Below are 6,197 nucleotides of genomic sequence, written 5' to 3'. Positions count from 1 at the left end.
CCTATAGCTATTGGCATTGCAGTTCAGGTCTTTAATTGTTCAAAATAGATGCAAATGGATAGTTGCGTCTTTATTAATGTCGTTCTGACGAACTAGCTTGCATGTGCTATCAGAATTCAGTAAATTTTTTCGTAATTTGGGTTAAAAAAATTTTGAGTAAAGTTGTCTATTGCCAGTGGGAGTCGCTATAATTTTGTATATTGTCTTATCCTTTATTAAGTGTGCTATCAATTTGTAGGATTTTTTTCAGTTTGTGCCCCAGCTCAATGAGCGCATATTATTTGCATCCGTTGACACACGTTCCATATAAAAATAATGTTTTACTATGTAATGACACGTGCTCTGTAAATGGTGGCGCATAACGTACTGGGGACACAAGCGGAAAGTTTTTTATTTTTTGGCTCCTCTAGTATTGAGTTTTTAACTTCGCTTGGTTTAAAATTTATTGTTGATGTCCCAAATCTCTAAATTTTCTATTTTGTACTTATATTCCTCTTTCTTATTTGTTGCTCTATTTAGTGACTCCCTTATTTGATTCAGTATTTGTGTTACTTCGTTTATCAGCTTTTCCTTTGTCTCTTTTGATGAACTTGTAATAATGTCAAACATCTTGATATCGTATGCTTGGATGATTTAGATTTCAGTTACTTAAAAACATTCAGAGACCAACAGTTGTTCGACCAATTTGCTGAGAGCAATAAACAAAATTCGAGCAAAATTACGTCAAAGGAGAAATTTGCGGCCATCCGTGGGCCCTATAGTACTTCAATAAAGTAACTTTTGACTTCCCACATCTAATTAATTGATGGAGTCATCCGATGAATCTAAATCTTGATTGTGTATACTAGCAAGCAATATTGTGTTTGGGTTCAATTATCCGCAGAATTGCTTCGAATGTATTTTGACGTTGATTTTTATGATAAGCAACATCAAAATACAAATGAAGCAACCTTGGGATGCTTGAACCCAAACACAAAATAACAAGCAAGAAATTGGTTGACTAACAAATAAAAAAGTAAAGTATACTCTTCATTGTTGCCTATTGGTTGACCAGTTCCTTTTTTATGCGTAGACATTCATCGTTTTCTTGATCGTCTTTGTTTTTTGTTACCAGTTCGATATCATAATCTCCATTGTTATCTTCTTCTTTGTCTTCCTTCTCTGTTACGGCTTATTGTATATATGTTTCTATTAGAGCGGATTTAAAATTTAGGCTGAAGTTGTTTTATTTAGGCTGATGTCTGCTGATGTCCTTCAGACCTTATGCTGGAAAATACGAGCGGAACGAAATAAGTCTTCACGACGTTAGGTATTCGTTGCTAATACTTGAGGCACACCAACGACTCATGATATTTGTACGCTTCTACGGAGTTTTTTCGGCATGACATGGCAAGTGGGTTAAATATCTTTATGTCGAAGACAAAACGGCTGAACTTGGATCCCCGTAGTCTATTCGCTTTAGTTTCTAGTCTTGCGTTTTCATCCATGCTAGTAGTTTCTGTGGAAAAAGGACTCAATTTGAAGACACTTTGACATCATTAGTAAAGTCCTGCATGATCTTATTAAAGGTCACTTGGATTTTTTGTGTCTCCTGTGTGCATACTCACCCTTCGCACAGTTGAGAGCATATGGTCAGTTTTTCACCAAATGGACAATTCATGGGCGTATTTTTGGCTTCGTTGTTATATCTAATGCAACGCCCGTCTCTAAATTCAGATTTTAGTAGTGTGAAACCGTAACGTTTAAGCGGTAGAGCTATGAGCCTGTTCGATGCTCCCTTTTCCGAAGCCATTTCCATTATGTGACGCTGTTCGGTCTGAAGTCTTTCCATAAGATCCTTCTTACGCGGTCAATTTGTTTCTCACGTGGGCCCTATAGTACTTCAATAAAGTAACTTTTGACTTCCCACATCTAATTAATTGATTGATGGAGTCATCCGATGAATGTAAATCTTCATTGTGTATACTAGCAAGCAATATTGTGTTTGGGTTCAATTATCCGCAGAATTGCTTCGAATATATTTTGACGTTGATTTCTATGATAAGCAACATCAAAACACAAATGAAGCAACCCTGGGGATACTTGATAAAATAACAAGCAAAAAACTGGTTGACTAACAAACAAAAAGTAAAGTATATTTTTCATTTTTGCCTATTGGTTGACCAGTTTCTTTTTTATGCGTAGATATTCATCGTTTTCTTGATTGTCTTTGTTTTTTGTTACCAGTTTGATATCATAATCTCCATTGTTATCTTCTTCTTTGTCTTTTTTCTCTGTTACGGCTTATTGTATATATGTTTCTATTACAGCGGATTTAAAATTTAGGCTGAAGTTGTTTTATGCCCCAATGTATCCGACGTTGATTTCTGTCTAGTCCGCAAGGTGGATTAAAAAAAACTCCGCTATCACTCTTTTATAATCAGTTTCGGTAAAACTTAGTCTTTTTTAGTTTAACTGAATTTTTTTATATAGTGATAGCCTCTTTCAAGTTGTAAGTGTATTTTAATCTGGTGTATAATAATAAACTTGACAACAAGATGTAATACGCATTTGATCATTGCCAACAGCACTTGTAGGATCCTTGATAACCTGTTCCAAAAATAATTGAATAGATGAGTAAAAAAAATTTGTTAATTAAATAAAACGGGCTTTGTTGTGGAATTAACGCTTTCAAATTACATTTTTATCGTCAATAAAATAATTTTTGACTTCCTAAATCTTATTAACTGATGGAGTAATCCAATCCCTGGTTGAGGTGCCATCCGGAAGTGACCTCCGATCAGACGGAGTCCAACGCACACGGTGTGTTCCCAGACCAAAATTACAGGGTCTGGGATTTGGTTCGAGCGCACAATAGTATGATCAGAGGTCAATTCGGTATGGGGATGGTATGATCAGAGGTCACTTCGGTCTGGGGATAGTCTGATGAGAGGTCATTTCGGTCTGGGGATGGTATGATCAGAGGTCACTTCAGGATGGGAATGGTCTGATCAGAGGCAGATTCAAGCGCACATTAGTCTGATCAGAGACAATTTCGAGCGGAATTTTTTTTCATTTTTTGTTTTCTTTTCCGAAAGATGTTGGCGCTCTCAAAAATGGCAACGAAATGCAGCATTCTGATCACAGAAACATCGAGAATCTGATGTCTTTGATCAGAACCAAAGGGGTGCAGCTGATAGAACGTGCCAGTCCCCTTACACGAAAATTGCGTGTAACTGTAGAATACGACGTTTTATATGGAAAGCTGTCTAAATTCATCCATTGAGTTCGAAATATGCACTAATGTATACCATATAAAATTTTTCTCAGAAGTTGAGTTTTTGTTTTCTTGAGCAATAACACTTTCAGAGTGGTGTTTTCTTTAGATGAATCTTATAATGCAAATATCATTTTTTTTGAAATGAATATGTTATAAAAAAATTCGTGCGGTGGGATGATTTCGAGTGCACAATAGTCTGATCAGGAGTGACTTTTGAGCGCACAATAGTCTGATCAGAAGTGATTTTGAGCGCACAATCCTCTGGAAGATGGTCTGGGTTTGGTCTGGGCCATGGTCGCACAATCGTCTGGACAATGGTCTGATTTTGGTCTGATCAGAGAAAATTTTGAGCACATTTCAAGCGCACACAGTGTTTTGAGCGCACATTAGTCTGATCAGAAGTTACTTTGGTCTGGGATGGTCTGATCAGAGGTAACTTTCGTCTGGCACGGTGTGATCAGAGGTCATTTCCGGATGGCACCTCAACCTGGGATGGTCCTAAATCTTGATTGTGTATAATTGCAAGCCTTTTTGTGTTTGGGTTCAAGTATCCACAGAATTGCTTCGAATGTATTTTGACGTCACTTTTTATAATAAGCAACGTCAAAGTTTATTTGAAGCAATTCTGGGGATACTTGAACACAAACACAAAATTGCTCAAGTTGACATAAAATAACTTCGAGTAATCCTACAAAGAGAATACTCATAGCAGGCCTCGAGGAGGCCCAGTGGAGGCCTCGTTGTCTGTGACATAGTTCCGACGAAGAGCTGCTAAGCAACGAGATTTTGCATGTCTTTCAGTATTTTCCACAACAGACGAGAATCGAACTTCTGATGGTTCGGATACGCTACATTTTTGAAACTTGAAGCGATCAGTTGAACCAACGTTGTCATAAAAAGAAGAATGCAAGTCATTTCTTCCACTGATTTTCTATGCATGCACCATTTACAATCTGAAAAATGTTGCAAATTACTTTCGCAGTCCAGAAAACCGTGCAATATCTTTAAAACTCACTTTTATAGCCCTCCAGAATAAAAGCCAGGCACATCTAAATATTTCTTAGCTTCAATCTGGAACTTGATTTTTTTCTCTTTTTTTAAACTTTTTCAAAAGGGGGTGTGATCCAGCCAATGGACGGAACAGTGAGCCCTCACTATGAAACATCACAGCATCGTATGTAAAATTACCGCAAAAAACATGCTCATGGCATCGTCACACAGAATTAGGACACTAAAACACCCTCTGAGGCATACAATAGCGCTGCGCAGAAGAGAAAAATTATTCTTTTTCGTGTGTAAGTTATTGAGTCCGAGGGTGACTCGAATAACTTTTCAGCAATTTCGCTAGCTTTTTTTTATCTAGTGCGCGTTGCCAACGGTCCTTCAGACCTTATGCTGGAAAATACGAGCGGAACGAAATAAGTCTTCACGACGTTAGGTACTTGTTGCTAATACTTGAGGCACACCAACGACTCATGATATTTGTACGCTTCTACGGAGTTTTTTCGGCATGACTTGGCAAGTGGGTTAAATATCTTTATGTCGAAGACAAAACGGCTGAATTTGGATCCCCGTATTCTATTCGCTTTAGTTTCTAGTCTTGCGTTTTCATCCATGCTAGTAGTTTCTGTGGAAAAAGGACTCAATTTGAAGACACTTTGACATCATTAGTAAAGTCCTGCATGATCTTATTAAAGGTCACTTGGATTTTTTGTGTCTCCTGTGTGCATACTCACCCTTCGCACAGTTGAGAGCATATGGTCAGTTTTTCACCAAATGGACAATTCATAGGCGTATTTTTGGCTTCGTTGTTATATCTAATGCAACGCCCGTCTCTAAATTCAGATTTTAGTAGTGTAGAACCGTAACGTTTAAGCGGTAGAGCTGCTCCCTGTTCGATGCTCCCTTTTCCGAAGCCATTTCCATTATGTGACGCTGTTCGGTCTGAAGTCTTTACATAAGATCCTTCTTACGCGGTCAAATTGTTTTCAGGCATGCTGTTCGTTGGTCTTGCATTATGGGTTCTTGGTGAGACGAGCATTTGCTTGATCGTCGACGGTAGGACGTGCGTATGGATGTTGGCTCCCGCGTCTGTGGAGATTTTCCCTGAGATAGGCGTTGTCCTAGACACTAATTTTTTTGTTGCTCGCATCTTGCGTAAGACTTTTGATGGGAAGATTTTGCCTCTTGCTTTAACAAATTAAAATAATTTCCAGTATTGTTTTCATTCAAGTTCTCATAGGCTTTCTCATTGACTATTACAATGTCTAGAACGCGGCTGCCATCCCCTCAAAATTTTAACTGCCCTCAACTCAAAAAACTTTAGAACTTAGTCTTTTGAAGCCTCGTTTACTAATAATTGACACTTCGGGAGCGCTTGGGTTGTAGCCAAAATAGCTACCATGTTCAGTGAGTTGTTTGAAGAACAGAGAGTAGATCCTCCAATCCTCCTACTGCCGTGTTTTTTCAAGAGTGCCTTTTTAACTGCCGATGCTTTGGAAGATTGCGGGTTGGTAAGGGTTTAACTCACACGTTCTTCGTCAACTATTTACTTGAAGTTTACTTGGGAAGGAGTCTGGTATTTCTCTCTGACTTATTCATATACAGTTTTTCAGTTAATTGTATTTTTGCTGATAAAATCCCGGACATTACTTCACCAGTGAGACAATTGATTGCGTTCAAAGTTTTTCTTGTCCCCATGAGTTTGTTGAACTGTTTCATTTCAAAAATTTTGCTGTTTATAGGGTTTTATAAATTTTATACTGCAGAGCTCTAGTTTCCAGAAGAATTCGTCGAGTCGGCCTTGGCACCAACACTGGGGCGTCGAAAAAACGTCTTGTTAACTGAACCGTTGTTGTTCAGTTTCACACAAGGGAGAACAAAGTGGGGAAGATAGCGGCAACCTTTAATGAAATTTCTTGATAGTTGCCCCTTTCTA

This window comes from Convolutriloba macropyga, chromosome 2, assembly GCF_964194025.1.
Source record: "Convolutriloba macropyga chromosome 2, txConMacr16.3, whole genome shotgun sequence".
NCBI classification, from domain to species: Eukaryota; Metazoa; Xenacoelomorpha; order Acoela; family Convolutidae; genus Convolutriloba; species Convolutriloba macropyga.
The sequence above is the reverse complement of the archived record's forward strand: the minus strand, read 5'-3'. Positions refer to the sequence as shown.